This window comes from Apium graveolens, chromosome 4, assembly GCF_009905375.1.
Source record: "Apium graveolens cultivar Ventura chromosome 4, ASM990537v1, whole genome shotgun sequence".
Taxonomy (NCBI): domain Eukaryota; kingdom Viridiplantae; phylum Streptophyta; class Magnoliopsida; order Apiales; family Apiaceae; genus Apium; species Apium graveolens.
In genome coordinates this window covers 90,954,407-90,980,815 of record NC_133650.1, presented here as the reverse complement: position 1 = coordinate 90,980,815, position 26,409 = coordinate 90,954,407, and positions in this window count along the sequence as shown.

The window sequence follows — 26,409 nt, the reverse complement described above, 5'->3', positions numbered from 1 at the left end:
AAATTAGGGTTTATGTGTTTGAATGTTCTTAATTGAAAATTAGTGTTTCTTTATTAGGGGTTATTAGATGAAATTGATTACATAGTTGTGTAGATCGTGGAAAAACAAAATGATTGGTATATTTGAAATTAACAAACGATTCCTGGATTGTTCCAATCGAGCCTCGCCGGAAAAATGAACCCAGGCGGTGGCGTGATTTTCCGGTTAATTTTCCGGCTGATTTACTGATTTTTGACAGATTGGTTGACATATTCGAGCTCCTGACACTCCAGAGATCATACGATGTTATTCCCGTGTGTTTCTGGGTGGTTTTACAGGTCGCCACAAAAACTCATGGCCAGCGTCCATGGCTTACCGGCAACAGGGGGAAGATTGTAAATTTACAGTTTAACCCCTAAGCTTTTGCATAACTTGCATTTTTAATACTTCAGTTTTAAAATTATTCAAAAACCATATCTTTGTTTAATTATTTTCAGAAAATATATTTTCTTTTTATAATATTTTCAGAAATTGATTTTATTTATTTTTAAAAATTCAAAAATTCATTATTTAATTTCTGAAAATTATTTTTAAATTAAAAATAAATCTTAATTATTTAATTAATTAATTTTAGTTGATAATTAATTATTTAATTAGTCAATTAATTTCAATCTTAATTTATTAATTAATTTAATTAGTTATTAATTAATTTTAATTGATTATTTAATTAGATTTAATTATTTATTCTTAATTTAAAAATTTTGAAAAATTGTTTCGAGCTTTAAATTATTATTTTAAATTATTTTCAAAGCTCGATAATTAGTATTAAATTATTTTAAAGTCAGATTCGGGTTTTCAAACTCTATTATTTAATTATAAAATAATTCGGAGTCCCGTTTTAATTCCGAAAAATGTTCAAAAAAATTCTTATTAAGTACCTGGAGATTCATTTTAACCCTGAATCTTCTTTGAAAAATTATTTGGATTGAATATCTTACGTGTTATGTGCTATATGTGATCCGATTGTTGTATAATATGACTATATGTACATTGATTGACTATTTTTGCTGTAACTTTCAATCCGTACGTCGGATTTGGATGAAACGAAGGGTAAATAGAAGCTTGTATCGAATAGAATGAGATGAGAAGTAGTGTTGATAAGTATGTGTAATGTCTAACAGAGGAAGCGAGACGTAGAATGGGAAAGCAAGTGGTCAGTGAGTGGAAACCAATTGACAAGTGTTAGTAAAATGAAATCGAATTGATAAGGCAGGTGTCCCTGAACTTTCTTGTAGTATAATTGCAAGTGCTTCTGATCTTTCTTGTAATATATTACAAGTACCTATAAATTCTCTTCATTATATTGCAATTATTCCGGTTAGTTCATGTTCTATATTACAAGTACTTTGAAGTACTTAACCCAAACTCTGACTCTTATTGATCTTGAGCCGGAAGCTTGATTTCCTGTAAACCATTGATTGTTAAATTCTTGGATACGAACCACACATATCTGAATCTAATCCATAAATACATATCTATAAACTGATTCTTGATATGAGGTAGCTTAACCTACAAACCTTTATGCCTTGTATAACTGAAGACCATTCCTTGTAACCTCTGAACCCTTGGTTTTCTACACTCTGATTCTTTCCGTGGATTGAAAGTCAGTCTTCCTGTTTACCTTTTTATACCTTCATAGTGTTGTGAATTATCCTATGCTTCAAGATAAACATTGTTGATGATTCAGTTTATTGAATTATATTGTTTATCATGTTATTATTATAGAAATAGATTCTTTTTAAATATGGACAAGATTCGTGGTCGGACCAGATTCGTGATCATGATAGGCCAATGTGTCCTTGGATCCAGTATATAGAGCAAAGCTGGGAGCCTTTCTCGGGGTTAGTGCGTGACTGATCAGCAGCCTAACCTTGGTTTTTAAAAAATGAAAGTGAATATCCAATTCTAATCATTGTTTATCAGGAAACTTGATTCCCTATATCATTTCAATTGATCATTATGTAATCTCAGTGTTGTCATTGTGACTTGCTGAGCTAATTAGCTCACTCTTGTGAATCTGTTTATGTTCTTTTCCAGTTAAGAAGAAAACTAGTGGTAGCGAGGATCCCTAGTCGAGTGGGCAAGCTAGGTTTTCAGGTTGACATGGAATAAGCTAACAGCAGATATACGGCTAGTGTGTGTTAAAAGTTTGTAATAAAGTGTTACTCCAGTTGTAAAATAAATAAATTTAGGATTTGGTACGTTTATAATAAACAAGATTGTGGCTTGTGAACATACTTTGAACTGTCGCGATCCGTGGATACGGTAAGTAGGGTCTTTGCATATATTGTTATTATATAAACAGGTTTATATATGGTGTGTGTGTGTGTTGTAGACCCCAAACTTCTGACCCGGGTTTGGAGGGCGCCACAAAGAGTATGAGTGGTTAAGTTATCCAGATGTCAAAGAAGGTATCCAGGAAATTTGATGAAGAAGGTTCGAGTTAGAATTGTTTATTGAGATTCAGTTATAAATCAGGTTTATAAATAAAGTAATAGTGATTCTTCTCATCGAAGATGACTTGATTTTGTAAAAGATGTTGTTATTACTAATAGTGTTTGATTCTAATTTCAATGTTGTAACCTGTATGCAATCCTGTTTTTAGGGGGTTAAACTGTTTTCTTTTAAATTCTTTCCAAATGTTCAGGTTTTTAAATTCTTTAGTTTTTATTATCTTTTCAAAAATACAGGTTTTTAAAAGTATTTTCGTGTGGTGACATCAAATCCAGACCCCCGTATTTGAGGGGTATCACAGATAGAGTGTAGATCGTAAGAGCGGGATGTATGGTGATTGAACAAGCTTTAGATCTCCATTATTCAGCTAATTTGTAAAGCTTTTTAAGGTAAACAATATGTTCTACAAATTAAAAATCTATTTTTTACATGAATCCTGCGGTGGGTTTCAAAAAATTTGGTTTTTTACATTTTTAATTACATTAATCGTTGTGTTTATACTCCGAAACCCTTCAGTATAAGGTACAGAGAATTGATGTGTAATTCATCTTTCTTCACAGTAAGAAATAAAGTTCTTTTGAAATTCACCACCATGATCACTCTGTATACCTATAAGTCTTATTTCAAACTTATTCTCAAGTAAATTAATTAGATCCTCAAATTTACTAAAAGCACAATCTTTAGTAGATAAAAATAATACCCATGTATATCTAGAATAATCATCAACAATAACAAAAGCATACCGTTTACCTCCAATACTTTTATAAGCTTCTGGATCGAATAAATCCAAGTGTAAAAGCTCTAATGGTTTGGAAGTAGATACCACTTTCTTGACTTTGTGTGATATTCTTATTTGCTTTCCTAGTTGACTAGCAATACAAGTTTTCATCTTAACATACTTCAGTTTTAGAAATCCTCGAACTAGCTGTTTTGTTGACAGCTTACTAAGTATTTCCATGTGAGCATGTCCAAGCCTTCTATGCCAAATTTCTAGACTTGTATCAACTGCTGCTAGACAACATGCTTGTTCATGTTCTTCAAAATCCTACACATATATTTTTCCTTATCTTCTAGCAACTAAAGGAATTTTTTTTAAACCAACAAGTATAGTACAATCATGTTGACCAAAATCTACTTTATGACCATCATCAAACAATTGACTTATACCCAGCAAATTTTAAGTAAGACCTTTAACATATTAAGCTTTATTTAAAGATACAATACTGTTACAAATTTTTCCTTTTCCTAGAATTGGAAGAGTCTTTCTATCACCAATTATGACATGGCCATCCTTCTACATCTATAAACTAAAAAACTGAGATTTGTCTCCACTCATGTGACTTGTTGCACCACTGTCCAAAATCTATTGATTTGACTTTAATTTGGCCGTGAGACAAACCTACAAAAACAACTCAATGTTTTGGTACCCATACTTGTTTGTCCAGCATTTTTAGTAGATAGAACATATAAGACATTCAAATCAGATTTCTTGATCCATATTTGGACCACTTTGGGAGTCTGATTCTTTGTTCTTTTTGTTCTGTCAGCTTGTTTTCTTGGCTTAACACCTTATTGTCTGGGTGTTCCAGATTGATGCCACTGCTCTATTAACAAAGCAGTGTTTAGCTAGATGACCTTTCTTTCCATAAGCGTTGCAAACTTTCCAAGGTATAGCATAGTCATATGGAATGCCATTTTCTTCATACTTCAGAGAACGATCATTTGATATAGAAGCATTTCCAAGACCACCTTTATCGAATGGAACTCAAGTTTATTTTATCATGGATTTGAGTACTTCTTCTCCTTGAACAAACTATCCCATTCCTTTCTGAAGATTCTTGATTCATCTTCCAGTTCCTTGATCTTCTTTCACTACACCATATATGACCTGTAACAACACCAAAAAAAGTGTAAAAATGACCAAAAAGTGTTAACTAAAGAAATTTTTTTGGCTATGGTTACACTTTTTGGAAATTTATGGGTGTTGGATTTTCCCCTGCTACAATAGGGGTATAAGGTAACACTTTTTAGAACTTTGGTAATACCAGTAAAAGTGTTAGAATAGACATCCTATAGTTACACTTTCTGTTTCTATGGTAACACCATGCAGGTTTAACCACAGTTCTATTGCAACACCTTAAATGTCTAGTAACACTGAAAAATATGTTGTAATAAACTCTTTTGTAACATCATATTTTCTATTGTAACACTAGATAATTAAACAGTTCAATCTTTTAATAACATCCTTATATCTTATTATAATATTCCTTTTTTAACACTCTAGTATTTATTGTAACACTTTTCGTGTTTCTACCAACATTGAATTATCTATTGGTTACACTTGCAACATTATAAATGTAAATATATATTTAAATTAAGAACTATTAATTAAACTTCAAAATCAATAAATACAAAAATCCAACTTAATCAAAATAAAGAAAGTTTTAAATTCATCAAAAAGCCAAAATTGCTTTTATCAAATTTTAATTGAACTAAATAAACAAAGTTCTAAAGAGACAAATAGTGGTGATGTACACCAGGCCCTTTGGTGGCTCTTTGTTGAGAGGATCTAAAGGAGTTTGCACTGCTCTGGCTTGCGACATTTGCGGACTTTGTTGACCTTCAACTCCTTGTTCTTGCTCTCTTAAAACTATTATGTAATATACGTGCTAATATCTTGTTAGTTAATAATCAGACATAAACTTATTACATGTAATTACAGACTTAGCATATCATAATTATTAGTGGATTAAGTACACAATTAAAGATGTACTACATTTTTAACATAATCAATAACTGGTTGTTATATAAGAAAAAACAGCCAAAAATGTATTCAAAAGACTTACAAAGGCTGGAATCTGGTTTAAGTTGAAATAAATGATAATTAAACAATTTAACAACCCAAAAAATTATTCTTTTAATTTGAATAAATATAATTATTAACAATCCTATTTGCATATAAATAGATTTGTCAAGTTTTGCATGCTTATGTGTAAGTGATGTAGCGAGTTTAAAAAATATATAGACCATTAATTTATAGCAAATATAAAAATTACAGCCTGCATCGATGCATAAAACACAGCTGACTATGTCCAATATCTAAACCTAAATAATTCACAAAAAATCATTTTATAGTTAGTAACTTGATGTTAAAGTGCAACTTGATGTTAAACTACATCAGTAGTTAGTAAAGGAAACTTGAAGTAGAGATACAAGCTTAAAGTTAAAGATTTCATTATGTCTTTTTCATGTAATATATAATTGAGACAATATACGAAGCTCAAATTCGTTGTGTAGCTTTTATTAGCTAGATGAAATCCAAGTTCATTCCTCAATTGAGTAACAAAATCAGCAATGACAGACTGCAATTATTAGAACATGATAAGCAGTGTCAAGTGGCTTCTGGACTAAGCTGTTGGTATCTATATGCCAATTGACGTGCTGAAAAAAAATCACCATTTTTTCGGTACTTCTAAACTATACTGATGTATATTAGCTGCTAACAAATATTATAGTTATGCCTAATTTTAGGCATTATTGACCGACCCTTATGTAGCCTTCAAGCTTTAAGAGCTCTAACAAATTTTCAAGACTGTTTTCAACTGCTTCACCGTATTCCTTCAGTCTAATTAAACTAAGATGTGGGTAAATTTTTAGCTCAAGTAGGTGACTGGAAGTTGCTGCTGTACATGTTCAATCCCATGATGGTTAAGGGCTGCCATTAAAACAGAAGATAACAGAAAAACATATAACAATTTATATTAATATGAACATCATGACTGAAAATATATGAAAGTCAAATTCCTTTATCTAAGAATTTAAGAAAAAATGATGTCAACCAAAAATAAGACAGACACGGGAATACTAAATACATAAAGCATTAAACTGTAAAAAGCCTATGCTCTGATGCCATTGTTGGATTTATAACGCAGCGGGGGCAAGGCAAAACACTTTTACACATATAAAATCCAAATAAAAGCATACAGATCATGAATAAAAATTCGAGGGATCGAATCTAACCTTTAAAAATAATTCGGAGACAACGATCAGAGATCCTTAGCAGTTGCTCCTCAAGTGTGAAGCACTCCACCGGTATCCACCAAGAAAACGATGTTAAGGAGGAGGAAGGAGGTGGAGAGAATTGGGTTTTCCAAACTTTTTGGGTTTTGTGTGGGTTTCGATGTTGGAATAAAATTAGGGTCTATAATAGTGTATTTATAGGCAAAATTTTCAGCTGAAATTTTCCCATAAATATTATTACTATTATCCTATTTATTATTTTCATTAATAATTAAAACACCTTTTAATCATTAATCCTTTTTCTAAACACTTTAGAAATAATTCTCTCTCTTGATTTAATTTCCAAAAATTAAATCCTTAATTAATAATATTAAGAACTTTTCTTAATTAATTTATAATCAATTAAATCTCATTTAATCAATTATTAAATTTGCCAAATAATTATTTATTTCACAAATAAATAATTATTAGCCATTATTAATTAATTCCTCCACCAATAAATCATTCTCTTTTTATGGTGTGACCCTGTAGGTTCAATATTAAGCCGGTAGTAGAAATAAATAATAATAAAACTATTTTATCATTATTTATATAAATTATCTAATTTATTAAATATGATTAGTTAATTAATCACATTTATTCTACATCGTGAGTGATGCTTCTCAACATATCGCGACTATCCGGATAATATGAATTCACTGCTTAGAATACCAAGAACCTGTCAGTGAATAGTTACCGTACAATAAACTCCTTCTACCCTACAATGTCCCGATTAAATACAAGGCATGGATCTCGTGTCAAGCCTATCTAATTCAATCACTTGCTTACCATTTACTATGCGTAGTTCTATGCAAATTAGAAACTCCTTTCTAATTTCATTCACTCTGGCCAGAGATTCCTGAACTAGCATAAGTGGATCAGCCTTGAACATTCGCTTCCTTCACTGGAAGGGGTAGATCCTTTATTGATCATACACTATCTTCGTGTACAAATTCCTATACCCAGAAGAGCCCTAATAATTGTCCCTGGAGACTAAGAACTAAACCAAAGCATAGTTCAGTGTACACAAGATGACTATGATGACCTCAAGTCTAAGGATACTTGTACAACTATCACTCTGTAAACAACTGCTGACACGTGAGTGAACTCCATCAGTTGTTCAGCTGTGCGAGTCATGTTCAGTGAACTTATTCCATAATAAGCACCTACATACTAGCTATAGTGTCACCACACAAATGTCTATGAGAACAGACATCCTTCATAATGAAGCAAGCATAGTATGTACCGATCTTTGCGGATTATTAATTACCAGTTAGTAATCCTATGACCAGGAACTATTTAAGTTTAGAGTTATCATCTTTTTAGGTCTCACTATTATGATCTCATCATAATCCATAAAAAGCTTTACTCTAAACTATGGTATATCTTATTTAAACACTTAAATAGATAAAGCCCGTAATAAAAACAAAACAAGTCTTTATTAATATCAATGAAATCAAAACAGATTACATAAAAGTTATTCCTAAATCCTAATATATGATTGGACTTAGGACATATTTCTTTCAATATCCCACTTGTACTAAAGCCAATCACTCTGGTATCTAATACCCATCTTGTCTTTATGACGATCAAAGTGACTTTCATAAAGTAGCTTTGTGAGTGGGTCTGCTATATTGTTATGTGTGTCAACTCTAATTCAATACAATACAAGAAATGTTACCGCGCTCCCACTAACCCTTTTGTAGACGCATGGTTCATCAACGTTTTTGATAAAATCAAACTCTTTGATTGTCTCATCAAAACGAATGTTTCATCTTTCGAGAAGCTTGCTTTAAACCACATATGGTTCGCAGTAGCTTACACACTAGGTTTTCATTTCCCTTGGAAAGAAAACCATCTGGCCATCTGCCAGATTTCATAGTCGTAGTAAGCAGCATTCGCAAGCAAAATCCGAACTGGTTTTAACAGGGCTATAGGTAAAAGGCTTCATCAAAGTCAATACATTGCCTTTGTTTGAATTCTTTTGCCACAAGCCTGGCCTTATAGGTCTCCACCTGGCCATCTGCTATAATCTATCTTTTGTATATCGTATACATAGATTCCATTCTGGATTTCATGGCACTATGCCATTTCTCTGAGTCAACACTACTCATAACCTCATTATAGGTCACAGGGTCGTCATCATCAATGATCGATAACTCATTGTCATTCTCAATGACAAGGCCATATTACCTCTCAGGTTGGCGAGACACTCTCCCTGATCTATGAATGGGCTGTTCCACAAAAGGTTGTTCAGTCAGAACAGGTGTTTCCACTCGATCTGTAGTAGTTTGTGCTTCTTGAACTTCATCAAGTTCAATTTTGCTCCCACTGTTTCCTTCAAGGATAAACTCCTTTTCCAAGAAGGTAGCATGTCTGGAGACAAACACCCGATGATCGGTGTAAAAGTAATACCCTAAATTCTCTTTAGGATATCCCACAAAACTACATTTTACGGATCGATATTCCAGCTTATCTGGGTCAACTTACTTGACATAAGATGGACATCCCCAAATCTTAACGTGTTTAAGACTCGGTTTCCTTTCTTTCCATATCTCATACGGAGTTTGAGGAATAGATTTGGAAAGCACCTTATTCAGTAAATATGTTGAGGTTTCCAATGCATAACCCCATAGGAATACTGGAAGATTTGCATAGCTCATCATAGACCGAACTATGTCTAACAAAGTTCAATATCTCCTTTCAGATACTAATCTGGAGGAGTCCATTGGGAGACTATACCATTTACTTTGAGATAATCCATAAACTCTCCATTCAAGTATTCACCACCTCGATCTAATCGAAGAATTATAATACTATGTTTGGTTGTTTCTCCACTTCATACTTATACTCTTTGAACTTTTCAAAGGCTTCAGACTTGTGTTTCATTAAACACATATCCGAATCTAGATCTATCATCTATGAAAGTAATGAAGTATGAAAATCCACCCATGGCTTGCGTAGACATCGGTCCACATACATCTGTGTGTACCATTCCTAGCAAATTTGCAGCCCTCTCTCCATGTCTACTAAATGGAGACTGCAGTGCCATAATGAAGTGAGATTTTCATCATCCCTTTTCTTTTATTAGTTTGTTCAATCTGAAGTAAATTATATCACATATATACAGACCATTATTTAAAGCACCACGTCCATAAAGAATATTATCTCTAAGAATAGAACATTCATTATTCTCAATAATAAATGAAAATCCAGCCAAGTCTAACATGGGAATAATATTCCTCACAATCGAGGGAACAAAATAACAATTATTTCAAACAATAGTCTTGCCCGTAGGCCTATGTAAATGAAATGATTCTACATCTTCAGCAGCAACTCTTGCTCCATTTCCCATCAGTAGAATCACCTCATCTTCCTCAAGAGTCCTACTTCTCCTTGGTCCCTGCAACAAATTGCAGATATGAGAACCACGGGCGGTATCTAATACCCAAGTAGAAATGACATATTCACTTCTATCATGAACATACCTGAATCAGAAGCGGTAGTCTCACTACCCTTCTTCTTCAATTCTGCAAGGTAAACCTTGCAGTTCCTCTTCCAGTGCCCCACCTTGTTACAGTGAAAGCAAACAACTTTGCTCTTGGGGTCTTCATCTTTTAGTGGAACCGGCATTTTCTCACCTACTTTCTTCTTCTTGGAAGAGTTCCTCTTCCTTTTCTTAGGATTGGAACCTTCACCAATTAGAAGAACAGAACTCTTCTTAGGGGGGAAATTCGATTCCGCAGTCTTCAACATGTTGTGGAGTTCAGGCAGGCTGACATCCAACTTATTCATGTGAAAGTTCACAACAAACTGCGAGAACGAACTCGGAAGCGATTGCAAGACCAAGTCTTGGCTCAGCTCCCCATCCATGGCAAAACCAAGTTGTCCAAGACGTTCAATCAAATTGATCATCTTAAGTACATGGTCATTCATAGATGATCCCTCAGACATCCTACAACCGAACAGCTCCTTCGATATCTCATATCGAGCTGTCCTCCCTGCCACATCATACAACTCTTGTAGATGCATGAGGATAGTGTGAGCATCCATATGCTCATGTTGCTTCTGTAGCTCAATGTTCATGGAAGCTAGCATGATGCATTGAGCAACATTTGCATCATCTATCCACTTACGATACACAACATGTTCATCATTATGTGCATCACTAGCAGGTTCAGTAGGCTTAGGTGAGTCAATCACGTATTCCAGCTTCTCAATCCTGAGAACAATTCTCAAGTTTCGAAGCCAGTCAGCATAATTAGGACCAGTCAATTTGTGAGCATCTAGTATGCTCCTGAGTGATAGTGCAAAAGACATAACGTACAAAGTAAATCTGTAAATGATAAACACATAACAACACTTAGCAAATATTCAATTTCATTTCAAAACACTATATGAATCGGGTCTTTATTCATAAGTGGCTCCCACTAGTTTTCCTAACTTATTCAACCCCCTACGTGAAAAATTAAGCATTCATAATGCTAGTGGGAATAGGGATCCTACATTCCATTACACAACCCCGGCTATAGCACGAACCGCCATGCAATGTTCAATAGGCAGACAACTCTTGTCAATTACATCTCATGTTATTCCCTAATCAAACTTTAGCCTCTTGAATAATTGAGTCTCGGCTGTAGCACGACAAACTCAATATTTTAAGTCAAGTCAAACCCAACATTCCGTACAGTTGAATCAGTCCCCAAAGGCCCACGGCTGTAGCTCGTACCGACCTTTAGATTCTTATTCAATGTACACATCTCTATGTAATAGACAAGTATTTCTTATTTCGAAATCAAAGCCCTTGGCTGTAGCACGAACCGACAATGATTCAAAAATAAGAACTACTTTTCTATCATGGTGGAAGGCTATGACCGACACAAGCCCGTTGTGTCATTGGCCAATTACTACTTGATATTATTTAATTTTAGAGGGATTATATTACGTTACAATCATAATCATATTATAAAGAGATTCTTCCTTTTAAATTAAATATTTCAAATCAATAATCAATAATCAGACGATTCCCAGATCGGGTGGAGCATTGTCAAGAGGCGTCACTTAATAACCCTTTCTTACAGATAGAAATTTGTTGTTGACAGAATCATCCTTTCTCTCATATCGAAAATTCATATTCAATTATGTGTTTCATAAATACAATAATCTCATGATTGTATTCATAATATTATTCTTAAGGTTATGAAACAATTTCACTATACTAGGTTGTCTAACAAACGCCTTATGTTCATTTAAGTTCACTTAAATCTATCATCGCATGATAAACTAAGCATATATCACATATATAAACATGAATAAACATCAAGGTAGGCATGTTACATCATCTAGCATATTAGTCTAAGCATTTTACATCTCTATGTATCACATGAAGCATTTAAAAGCAGTTAAAACAGTTAAAAACAGCTTTAAAACACTTCCGGTAATATAAACAGTTCAAAACTTTTATATAAACTAAAATTGATCACTCCATTAGATCCATCTCGGAAAAACGAATCCAACGGTATATTACACGCCCAAAACGGAGTTACGAAACTCCCAGAAAATCAATTTTAAAATCAACAGAAGGGCTGTAACGCATTACAGGAACGCGTTACAGGACCTGTAACGCATTCCGGTGATGCGTTACACCCCTTTTCAGCCATTAAAGGGTGTAAATTCCCGGAATGCGTTACACCCCTTCTTTTTTTTTCATCAGCTGCCTCCGCCGCCTGCCAGTTTTTTTTTTTTCGATTTCTGTGCCTGTCTCTTTCTCTCTCAGATGCAGTCAGACATCACAGCAGCAGTACAGGTGCAGATGTACAGAAATATATACATACATATAAACAATTTATATATATATATGATTTATTTAATTACAAATTTTAATTACAATAACTTCAAAAATTCATAATAAAAAATCTATACATCATAAAATTATGAAAAAAATACCCAGACGATCTACAACACTTGTAGAGCCCAGATCATCATTCAAAATTATTCTGAGAAATGATTTCTTATCAGACAAAATTAATCCACGATATAACTTGTAAAAATCATAATTAATTCATACAAGCACATAAAATTCTGAAATTTTTACCACAGATCTATATGCATACAACCTATGCTCTGATGCCATTGTTGGATTTATAACGCAGCGGGGGCATGGCAAAACACTTTTACACATATAAAATCCAAATAAAAGCATACAGATCATGAATAAAAATTCGAGGGATCGAATCTAACCTTTAAAAATAATTCGGAGACAACGATCAGAGATCCTTAGCAGTTGCTCCTCAAGTGTGAAGCACTCCACCGGTATCCACCAAGAAAACGATGTTAAGGAGGAGGAAGGAGGTGGAGAGAATTGGGTTTTCCAAACTTTTTGGGTTTTGTGTGGGTTTCGATGTTGGAATAAAATTAGGGTCTATAATAGTGTATTTATAGGCAAAATTTTCAGCTAAAATTTTCCCATAAATATTATTATTATTATCCCATTTATTATTCTCATTAATAATTAAAACACCTTTTAATCATTAATCCTTTTTCTAAACACTTTAGAAATAATTCTCTCTCTTGATTTAATTTCCAAAAATTAAATCCTTAATTAATAATATTAAGAACTTTTCTTAATTAATTTATAATCAATTAAATCTCATTTAATCAATTATTAAATTTGCCAAATAATTATTTATTTCACAAATAAATAATTATTAGCCATTATTAATTAATTCCTCCACCAATAAATCATTCTCTTTTTATGGTGTGACCCTGTAGGTTCAATATTAAGCCGGTAGTAGAAATAAATAATAATAAAACTATTTTATCATTATTTATATAAATTCTCTAATTTGTTAAATATGATTAATTAATTAATCACATTTATTCTACATCGTGAGTGATGCTTCTCAACATATCGCGACTATCCGGATAATATGAATTCACTGCTTAGAATACCAAGAACCTGTCAGTGAATAGTTACCGTACAATAAACTCCTTCTACCCTACAATGTCCCGATTAAATACAAGGCATGGATCTCGTGTCAAGCCTATCTAATTCAATCACTTGCTTACCATTTACTATGCGTAGTTCTATGCAAATTAGAAACTCCTTTCTAATTTCATTCACTCTGGCCAGAGATTCCTGAACTAGCATAAGTGGATCAGCCTTGAACATTCGCTTCCTTCACTGGAAGGGGTAGATCCTTTATTGATCATACACTATCTTCGTGTACAAATTCCTATACCCAGAAGAGCCCTAATAATTGTCCCTGGAGACTAAGAACTAAACCAAAGCATAGTTCAGTGTACACAAGATGACTATGATGACCTCAAGTCTAAGGATACTTGTACAACTATCACTCTGTAAACAACTGCTGACACGTGAGTGAACTCCATCAGTTGTTCAGCTGTGCGAGTCATGTTCAGTGAACTTATTCCATAATAAGCACCTACATACTAGCTATAGTGTCACCACACAAATATCTATGAGAACAGACATCCTTCATAATGAAGCAAACATAGTATGTACCGATCTTTGCGGATTATTAATTACCAGTTAGTAATCCTATGACCAGGAACTATTTAAGTTTAGAGTTATCATCTTTTTAGGTCTCACTATTATGATCTCATCATAATCCATAAAAAGCTTTACTCTAAACTATGGTATATCTTATTTAAACACTTAAATAGATAAAGCCCGTAATAAAAACAAAACAAGTCTTTATTAATATCAATGAAATCAAAACAGATTACATAAAAGTTATTCCTAAATCCTAATACATGATTGGACTTAGGACATATTTCTTTCATAATCAACATTTATCTTGAAGCATAGGAAAATTCATAATACCCCGAAGGTATAACAAGGTAAACAGGAAGAGTGGCTTTCAATGAAGGAAAGAATCAGAAAATAAAAGACTGGGGGTTCAAGGGTTACAAGGGTTGGTCTTCTGTTATACAAGACATAAGGGTTGGTATGTTAAGCAATTCGATATCAAGAATCAGTATGTGGTATATATGTATTTGTGGAGTAGTATCATATAGGTGTGGTTTGTATCCAAGAATTCAATAATCAGTGATTTACAAGAAATCAATCTTGCGGCTCAAGATCAATAAGAATCATGGTTTAGGGTTAAGTACTTCAGAGTACTTGCAATATAGAACAAGAATTATTTGGAATAATATAATGAAGTGAGTTCAAAGGTACTCGCAATACATCACAAGAAAGAACAGAAGCACTTGCCTTATCAACTCACTTTTATTCTACTTGCATTCGTCAATTGATTCCCACTCACTGACCACTTGCTTTCCCTTTATACGCCAGATTTCCTCTGTTAAACATCACATTTATTTATCAATACTACTTATCATCATATTCTATTCATTACAAACTTCTAACTACCCTTCGTTTCACCCAAATCCGACGTCGGATTGAAAGTTATAGCAAAAATAGTCAAACAATGCACAACCAATCATTTTATACATCATTCGGATCACATATAGCACATATCATGTAAGCTATTCAATCAAAATAATTATTCAAAGAAGATTCGGGGTTAAAATGATTTTCCAAGTATTAAATACGAATTTTTGAACATTTTTCGGAATTTAAACGGGACTCCGAATTATTTTATAATTAAATAACAGGGTTTGAACACCTGAATCTGACTTTAAAATAATTAAATAATAATTATCGAGCTTTGAAAATAATTTTAGATAATATTTAGAAGCTCGAAACTATTTTTCAGAAATTTTAAATCCAAATAATTAAGTAAATCAAATTAAATAATCAATTAAAATTAATTAATAACTAATTAAATTAAGTAATCAATTAATATTTAAATTAATTGACTAATTAAATAATTAATTATCAACTAATATTGATTAATTAAATAATTAAGATTTATTTTTAACTAAAATAATTTTCAGAAATTAAATACTGAATTTTTTGGAATTTTTAAATAATTAAAATTAATTTCTGAAAATAATATAAAAATAAAATACAATTTCTGAATATAATAAAACAAGAATCTGATTTTTGAAAGTTTTAAAACATAAATCAGATTTTTACAAGCTTTTAAAACCGAAATATAAAATTTGTAGGTTTTGTAAACGACGGGGGTGGAAATAGTAATCCCCCCACATCCCCGTCCTCCTCCTTCTGTCGACCGGAACTCCATGGCCTCCGCCATGGAGATTTTCCGGTCGCCTGAAACTTACCCAGAACAGCCCAAACTCACGGGAAAGAATCTTAAGTCCCCCAGGAACGTGATGGAATAATTATTATCGTTCAAAAATCTGTCAAATGGCCGGAACAGTCGGTCAAAATTTGTGTCGCTGCCGCCTTGCATTTTCCGGCGTCGTCGTTCCCGGGACCCTTCACCACAACCAAGCACATGAATCGACTGGTTTTGAGACGATCTATAAGATGGTGGTTTCAATTTCATCCCAGGTTTAACAGAATTAAAACCCCTAAATTTCGATTTAGAAAATTCAACCCATTAAAACCCAAATTTCAATTTTCCAGAATCAAACATCATTTTCACCATGTTATTGACCTCTATTTTTGACATATAATATACCAAATCAATCAGGAGAAAATTATCTACATGATTATGCCATCAAATCATATCAACAACAACAAGAACAAAAATTTCTATTTTAATCATTAAATAATTCAAAATAAAATAAATAAATAAATAAATAAGAGATTACTCTTGATTTCTGTACCAAAATGGTTGATTGATTCAGAAAGAGCTTTTCGAGAGCTTCGATTTGATATATTGCACGCTTGAATCGGAGTTCGATAACGCCTTCGTTTGTGAGTTTGATTTTCAAGAACGTAATGAATAATTAGGGTTTTCTCTGTAAATTCTATATTGTTACTGATTGATTATGATTATACGAATAAAATGAAATAAGAAAAGAGCTATATATATTTATGGAATATTGGTTCATGTTGGATCGATAAATTAGTTACTTAGCCGCTAAGTAACTACAAAAAAATGATTCGATTTGATACCCGTATTGGATAATTATCCAAACCGGGCTTCTTATAAAACATTTTATACGAAAATAAAGTAATAATATCCCTTTCTTGAGAATACGGGTTTTGTTAATTCATCGAAATGATTATCGTATCAAAAATTATACGCTGGGATGCGTACGGGTCAAACCGTAATCCGGATCGAAAAGGTCAAAACACAGAAAATGTCCGGAATTATCAGATTAGGTTAGGAAGGAGTTTTCCGAAGAGTTTCGGGTTGTAAAAAAGTAAAAACGGATAATCAAATCCGACTGTAAAAACGTAAAAATGGATAATCAAATCTTTCTATTTCTGGCTTAGTGTATCTTTGCTAATCGTGCATGCCTGTGACTTTACTCTGTTAGCTTGGCCTTTGATCTTGTACTCTTCAAGTTGCTTTTTGTAGACTTGTCAATCCAACTGATTGGATTGTTTGTTGATTGTTAATCTTGGATATTTAACTGATCCTCACTTTGTACTTTGAATTTACCTCGAGATCTCCAGTTTAGTATATAGAGAACTTGACATCTCGATAAGTATATTGGCTTATCGAGATCTCTAATCACTCTATAGTTGTTTTGACTTATCGAAGTCTTTGAGATCTCTATAAGAGAATTTGGTTTGTCGAGATCTCTTATCTTCATGTCTTCACTTTGGCTTATCGATATCTCAGAGTTCTCTAGTGGAAAATAGACTTATCGATATATCAGAGATCTCTAATGATATTTTGACTTATCGATATCTCAGAGATCTCTAGTGAATTTTGGCTTATCGATATCTCAGAGATCTCTAGTGATATTTTAACTTATCGATATCTCTAGAGTTCTCTAGTGAAGAAATGACTTGTCGATATCTCCAATCTTCATGTCTTCAATTTGGCTTTTCAATATCTCTGAGTTCTCTAGTAGCTTTCCTGACTTCTCTATAAGTCATTCTGAAGTTCTCGAATGACTTCTCTATAACACTTAATCTGTGAATTGTAGAGATCTTGACTTAGAACATTTTTCGCAAAACAGATTTATTCAACTCCAAGCTTCTTCATAATTCTTCTGAGGCATGATCTTATTATTGATCCTCTTCCAGATAGAATTCTTAGGCTTGATCAGAAAAAGACTCCAGTATGCTCTTGAACATTTTTATAGACTTGAGTGATATAATATAAAATGCAAACTTAGATTACAATACAACTTACTTAGGGTCGTCAATTAGACTTAGTCTTGTTATAGTGCAGGCATGTCTTGCACAACAAGAAGTATAATTAAAATAGATTTCTAAAAATTATATTAAAAAAATATATGATTCAAAAAGGCTAAAATATATATATATATATATTTACGCTTGTTGTAGTACGTATAATATATTGACTTAGCAATGCATAAGAAAACTAGGAATACAAAGGTTAAATCCAAAAAGGTGAAATAAAATAAAATTAAAATTGAATAGAATCATAAGACATGAAGAAGTATAAGATATACAGGAATAAAGGGTGTAATCAAAAGTTGTTAGTAGAATTATAGGACATATAAAAGTAGAATTATAAGATATATACGAATAAGTGAAACCAAAAGTTGGCGGTACCAAAAATTGGTAAAACCAAAATTAATACTTGTGTAATACTTAAAAAAGAGTTTCGCTTATTAATAAAGATTATTAATGAGTTAAACCAGTTTTGAATTTGTACTGAACCGTATATTAAAGATTAAACGACTAGTCATCAAGTTAAATTATTTGATAACAAAATTTATTACATACTCGCTTTACGACCTGTGCATTGTGAGATGCACGAGTTTTCATTAATATTTTTTATTATTTAAATTTATGATATTTTTTTAGTTATTATTAAATGATATGTAATTGATCAGATTTGTATCATTAACCTTATTAATATGTTTATAAATAATAATATTAATAGTTGTTATTGACGGGATTCGAACCTGAAACTTGGATAACATATAAATGATAATATAAATATTTGATGTTGGCGGGGTTCAAACCTGTAAGTTTGAGTAGTGTAAAATAATAATATAAATATTTGTAATTGGCGGGATTCGAACCTAGAAACTTGAGTAGTATATATAATTTTAGTATTTGAATATAACGGTTCTTATCACTTGATTAAAAGGATAAAAAGATCTGATAATCATAAACATGAATAATCAAACCAACAAAAAAAATAATACCAAAATATACTGCATTCCAATTATTATAACATAGTACTGAATCCTATTTCTATTTCTTAAAATAGAAAACAAGAAACAATGCAAAATGCAGCCCAACACTTAAAAACGGAAGGCTGGATTTGAATGATTGCGACACGTGGCAATAAACACACTATTAGATATATTTGAGATGTCATGTCTAATCTGATTTGTGTTTAGTTTTCAGAACTTAACAACAAGACTTATCAGGACTTACTCAAATCAGGACTTACTGAAATCAGAACTTAATATCAGAACTTAAGGTGGCAGAAGATATATATCAGGACTTAAGTGCGGGAAACTTCAGATAAGGAATGCGGCTAATTTACAGGAGAAGATCTGGACTAAAACAAAAGAAGATATGCATGAAGAGTTAGAGGACTAGACGACTTGTAGAAGATATCTGATTGATATATTTTAGGAGATAGAATTATATTCCATATCAATTAGAAGATATCTTGTAACTGTGTACTATATAAACACAGCTTAGGGTTTACACTATATGTGTTATCATTATCGAGAAGATTATACATTGTAACCTAGCAGCTCTTAGTGATATTTTTCATCACTGAGAGAGAACAACAGTTCTATTGTAACAGAGTTTATTTGAATATACTTACTCTTTGTAACATACTTTTGAAATCGATTTGATTGTATAAACACTATATTCAACCCCCTTCTATAGTGTCGTGTGACCTAACAAGTGGTATTAGAGAGATCCAATTAACAATCATATCTGAAGAAACACAAACCCCAACTAAGCCCACCAAAACTCAAAAAACTCAGAACACTCAAACCCACAGTCGATATGAGACAATTAGGGTTCCCATACTGAGACCATCTGAGTATCCCATATGGAAAGTGAAGATGGCTATGATTCTGGAAGTTACAGATCCAGAATACCTTGATAGAATTAATGAATGACCATATAAGCCTACCAAGCTCTCTGTTGCAGTTGCTGATCAACCAGCAAAGACCATACCAAATGAGAGAGGTGAATATACTCCTAAAGATATCTCATTTATTGCCAAGGATGCAAGGGTAAGGCATTTGCTGCATAGTGCAATTGATAATGTCATGTCAAATAGGGTAATTGGATGCAAGACTGCAAAGGAGATATGGGATGCTTTGGAGACAATATGCCAGGGAACTGATGCAATCAAAAAGAATAGGAGGACTATACTCACTCAAGAGTATGAGCACTTTGACTCAAAAGCTGATGAGTCATTAACTAATTTATATGACAGGTTTGTCAAACTCTTGAATGATCTGTCACTGGTGGACAAGGAATATAATCTTGAAGATTCAAATATAAAATTCCTTTTAGCTCTTCCTGAAAATTGGGATTTGAAGTCTACTACCATAAGAGACAACTATGACCTTACTGAAACTACTCTGGATGAAATTTATGGTATGCTAAGGAGGAATCTCCTAAAGTTGTTGTCTCAAAGAAGGGCAAAGAAAAGGCTCTCATCATAAAGTCTAAATTCAGAGTCATCATATTCTGATGATGATGATTCAGAAACTGAAAGTTTATCTGAAGTTGATGTTGATGCAGAGATGATGCAGCTGTGTGCTCTTATGGTGAAGAGTATCACAAAGATAGCCTACAAGAAATTTAGAAAGGGCAAGAAGTTTTCCAAGAAAGGTGGAAGTTCTGATAAGAAAGGATTCAGAAAGTCTGACAGAGGAGACAACTCAAATGTCAAATGCTACAATTGTGGTGAAAGAGGCCACATATCTCCTGACTGTAAGAAAGGAAAAAGTGATAAAGGCAAGGCACTTGTCACAAAGAAGAAAAGCTGGACAAACACTTCAGATTCTGAAGATGAGGTGAACTATGCCTTGATGGCAAATGCTGATAGCAGTACTGAAACTGCTGAATTGAAGGTACCTCAAACAACCTTTGCTTTTTATACTGATCATATTACTGAGTTGAGATTATACCTTAAAACCATGTTCATTAGTTTTAGAGATCAGACTTTAACATATGAAAGATTAACATCTGAAAGTCTTTCTCTTAAAAACAGAAATGACTATTTAGAAAATGAGTTAGTTTTTCTTTATCAAACTAAGAAAGAAAGAGATGAGGCTTTGTATATTAGAGATGAAGTGCTAAAATTAAATGAATCTCTAAAAACTGATTTAGAAAAGGAAAGAGAGATCATCAGAATTTGGAGTAACTCTGGCAGAACAACTCAGAATTTACTAAGTAGTGGAAACTGGAAAGAGGGATTAGGTTATGGAGATGATAAAAGTGAGAAAGGAACTGTGCAAATTGAGCCAATTGTTGTTAAACAGACTGCTAAGCCAAAGATAAATCCTGTTAAATTTGTAGCAAAACGGTTATGTCTGATTCTGAAAAGATGAAAGATTCTAAGACAGAAGTAAAAAAAAGTCAAATTCTGACAAATTAAAACAGGATAAACCATCTGAAGTAAACATAGGCTTAATGACTAAGAAGCAGCTTAAGCATAAGCTGAAAGAGATTAGAAATGTGAACAAGGTAAAGGAAGCTAGGAAAAATAGGAATAGAAAGGAAGGTGTGAATAAAAGTAATAATTATATGCATGTTCCTAATGCTCCTAGAAAGAAATGTTACAACTGTGGAAACTCTAACCATCTTGCTTCTTTTTGCAGGAAAAATAAAAATATAAACTTTTTACCTCCTAAATCAGGAGTTAAGAGTCAGTCTGTTAGGTTTAAACCACAAAATCCTTGTTTTCATTATGGTAGTTTATGGCATTCTATTTATAATTGTAAGGAATATCATAGTTTGTACTATTATTATTATCAAATAAAACCTTCTTTGAAGAAAGTTAGTGTAATTCCTTCTAGTGTAAATTCTGATGCAAAGTCTGATATAAAGTCTGATAAACAGCATGTTAGCATAAACTCTGAAATTAAATCCGCTGCAAATGCTAACAAACTTAAAAAGGCCAAAGGATCCAACCAAGTCTGGGTCCTTAAAAGTAACCAATAGTGGTCTTTGTGATTGCAGGGCAACAGGAAAAATATCGATGTTCTTGACAGTGGATGTTCAGGACATATGACTAGAAATAAAGCCCTACTATCAGACTTTGTGGAGAAAGCTGGCCCGGGAGTTTCTTATGGAGATGGCAACATGGGAAAAACTCTAGGATATGGAAATATCAATCTTGGGAATGTCATCATTGAATCAGTAGCTCTTATCTCAGGACTTAAACATAATCTGCTAAGTGTGAGTCAAATCTGTGACAGAGGTTATCATGTGGATTTCTTCGAAGAACACTGTGAAGTTGTAAGTAATTCTATAGGCAAAGTAGTTCTGAAAGGTTACAGGCATGGTAACATATGTAATATCCGGGATATATCGTGTAATTATTTTTGCTATTAAATGATTATTATGTGTGTTCAGTATCTATTCTGTGAATTAATTGTTAAGTGTTATCGGTGTTTGGATATTTAAAAATATTATAAATTGAGTATTTTAATTTTTATATGTCCAAAATAAAATATAGATAATTGTCATATCTTCCTAATTATTTTTATGTTGATTTATGAATTTATATGAATCATATGAAATTTATAAAATCTTTTTCCGAGTATTTAAAAATCTATTTTATAAAAAAAAAACCGGAACCAATCGACATCAACCGTTGTTACATTTTTGGAACCCGAAACTCTACCGAGAACTCCTTCCTAACCTAATTGTAATATTCCGAGCATTTTCCATATTTCGACTTTTTCGACCTGGCGTACGGTTTGTCCTGCGCGGGTCCCGGCGCAACATTTTCGATACAATATTCGTTTCGGTAAATCAATAAAACCCGTATTTTCGATAAACGGGAGCTTTTTATTAAACTATCACAATCATCACTTCGTAATACGTGTAACCAGGCGCTGAGACCAAGACCGCAGTACAAATTGTACTGATTTGGATAATTATCCCAAAAACCGATACCGTTTGGATTAGTTTTTACAAATAAACGTACCGTTTTATATCCGGAATGATCCAACGGGATACTAATTTCCCGTAAGTATAAATAGCCTTTTACCGTATTTTATTTCGTATCAAAATCATTTGCAGACAGATAATTATATAATTTTACAGAGAAAAATCATATATTCATAAACCTTTCTGAGAATCAAACCACAAATTCAAGGTGTTAGTGAAATCCGTTTGGAAAGTTGGAGTAATTAATTTGAAGGTCTCAAGGAGTACTATCAGATTCCAGGACCTGTTTTACTGCAGAATCAAAGGTTGATTTTATATAAATTTAATTATTTTCGAATTATTTTTATGAAAAATATGATTTTTTTTGTTCGGATGATTGTTTGTATGATTTGATGATTGCATGTGGTAGAGCTTGATTTCCTGATGATTTTGATATATTATACGTCTGATTTGGAGTTCAATAACATGCTCAAAAGTAGGTTTAATTTTCGAATTTCAAAATTAGGGTTTATAAGTCGTATGAATGTTTTCAATTAAAATTTGGGGGTTTTTGATCCAGGGGTTATTAGCTGTTGATTTATAGTGGGTTGTGTTCCTTATAAAATTTGCAATCGATTAGTATATAGCTCGTTAACAGAGGATTAATGGATCGAAGGGAGTTGTGTTTTGAAAGTTTTTGATGTTCGTCGGAAACCGGCGATGTTCTTGGCCAATTTCCGGCCAGAACATAGATGATTATTGAGTTTTGATTGCACGAATAAGTTGCTGGTAACCTGTAGATTAAATCTGGACAGTTTGGTGGCCTGAGGTGGCCGGAATCGTGTTCTCCGGCCACACTCCGGCGAATCGACGGCTGGGCTGGCAAAATTGCAAACAGACCCCTGTAGTTTTGTAGATGATGAAGTTTAGTCCCTATAGTTTGCAAAGTTTTCAAAAATAGGATTCCTGTTTATAAAATGTTTAAAAATCATATTTCCTATTTATTTTTATTATAAAAATTCATTTTTAATTTCTGAAAATTCTAAAAATTAGTATTTTAATTCCGAAAATTATTTTTAATTCAAAAATAAATCTGAATTAATTAGTTAATTAATTTACTTGGTGTTTACTTGGTTATTGCATAACTTTCAATCCGTTAATCGGATTTGGGTGAAACGAAGGGTAGATAGAAGTATGTGTTGAATAAAATCCTGTGAGTTGATGATTGATAGATGCTTATCATATGTGAGCAGAAGAGGCAAGACGTAGGAAAGGGAAACAGGTAGTTGAGGAGTAAGACGATTGTGATTGGAAGCGAGTGCAGGATAGTAAGCTAATATCAGGTGAACTTTCTCGAGATATTGTAGTACTTGATAGTCCTGTTGATATTACAAGTGCTTTGAAGCACTGAAACCTAAACCCTGATTTCAGTTATTGTTCTTGAGCCATGAACCTTATTCTTTCTAAACCATTTATTACTGTATACCCAAATATGAACCACAAATCTACGATACTACTTCATAAGTACATACAAACTAAATACCAAACACTAAACTGAATCGCTCATATACTCAACCCATGATATCTTATGCTTTGAAAGACTAAATCCTTGAAACCCTGAAACGTTGATTCCTTTGTTATCCAATTCTTTCATTACCCAGCATCCAAGCTTTGAAATCACCTAATTGATCCTTACAAGGGTTGAAACCCTTTCATTGTTAAGTATTCACTGTTGTTAATGATTCTCATTATTGTTATTATTGTTCATTCTGTTATTATGTTAGAATTGGATTGCTTTTATAAAATTGTGGACCAGATTCGTGGTCAGACCATTTAATGGTCAAGTTAGGCCAATGTGTGCCTTGGATCCAGTAGTTAGAGCAATGTTGTGTGCTTTGCTCGGGGTTAGTGTGTGACTGATCAGCAGCCTAACCTTGGTTTTTAAAATAAAAATATAGTATCCAATTCTAAATTATAATCCATTGTTCACTTGGTATCATAACCATATTCACTTGATGATCATTATTCTCAGTTTTGTCATTGTGACTTGCTGAGCTAGTTAGCTCATTCGTGCGATGTTGTTTATATTCTTTCCAGTTACAAAGGAACCAATTGGTAGCAAGGATCCCCAGCTCAGTACGAGAGCTAGGGATTAAGGCTGTTGGAGCTGAGCTAGTAGGCTTCTTTTGGAATAATTTAAAATTGTAAAAGTTTGTAATAAGTTTAATACTCAGTTTGAGTTTGAATGGTTGGGATTTGATCGGTATGTAATATATTAGTGTGTTTGGCTTGTGTGCATACTTTAACCTGTTGTGATCCGTGGTAGTTGGTAAGTAGGGTCATTGCATATTATTATTATCTTTAATATTGTTATAAGCAGGTTATAAATAAGGTATGTGTGTGGACCCCAAACTTCTGACCCGGGTTTGGAGGGCGCCACAGGTTTGGTATCGAAGCCACAGGTTATAAGTCACTGACACAAGCCTAGGTTGACGGGAATGGGTAGGGGGTTAGGATTAGAAGTAAGGCATAGGATGATAGAACGTCGAGAGGTTGAGTGTTATGGTATAACCGGTATTAGTATAGTTCGCGTCGTGGTTCGAGATTCTTATATTGCAATATGATTTCATATAGCAGAGATGGCCGACTCTTTTATTCCCATATCAGCTGATCACTCAGAGCCTTCAGTGGGAGCACCAGCATCGAATCCACGTCCTGTTATTCCACCAGCATTGGTTATTCTACCTCCACCGGTGTTGCAGCCCGTACTACTGCAGGCTATTCCACCTCCAGGCATGAGGCCACCTGTCAGAGGACCCCCACCTGCTGACTCAGGCTTTACTGGTCATTCAGTTACAGGAGTACCTTTTCAGTTCTCTTTTTATCCTGTCCCATATCATCAGTTTGAGGCTTGCCTTATGGAGCAGCGATTCCTTCAGGATCAGATTCAGGAGTTACTACATATCATGCGTACCAGAGAGGTTTGGAGTGGTGAGAGGCGACTCAGAGAGAGGCTACAGGCGTTTCGTAGGATAGCTGCAGTGAGGATTGCTGAGGCTACATATGAGGACATCACCCCTGATTTCCTAGTGGAGTGGGCTAAGTGGGTTCTAGAGGAGCTTGAGGAGATTGGAGGTCCAGACTTGCCATGAGTCAGAAATCCAGAGACGGAGATGCTAAGCAGTGTTGTTATGGTTGTATAGTATGTACAGTAGTGTGTAGTGTGTATCAGTAGACTTTTGAGTTGTATTTATAGACTAGCTATGCTGACTAGTGAGTAGGTTATTGTACCCTTTTTGCTTTTACTTTCGAAGCGTCTTTACGCTTGTACTACCCTAAAACTTTTGATCTATATATCAGTACCTTTTCTTTTCCAGCACTGTCATTTATCGCACCTGTTTTACTTTACCTTATTTATTGCACCAGTTATACCCTGTGATACCATGTACCCTGTTTTCCATAACTGTTTATATTCTGTAAAGAAACATGCAATTTACTTACTTACAACTATTTTCAAAAAGAGATATTCCTGTTTTACAAAACTTTTCCTTTATGCAAAGATTTGATTCAAAAGCTAAATAAATTGTTTGATTCTTTACAGAAAATGCCTCCTAGAATAAATACCCGCACCAACACCCAGAATGAAGAAACCAACAACAACAACAATAATAACCAAGATGAGACAAACCAGAATGTGAACCCAGGACCCATAGACCCAATAA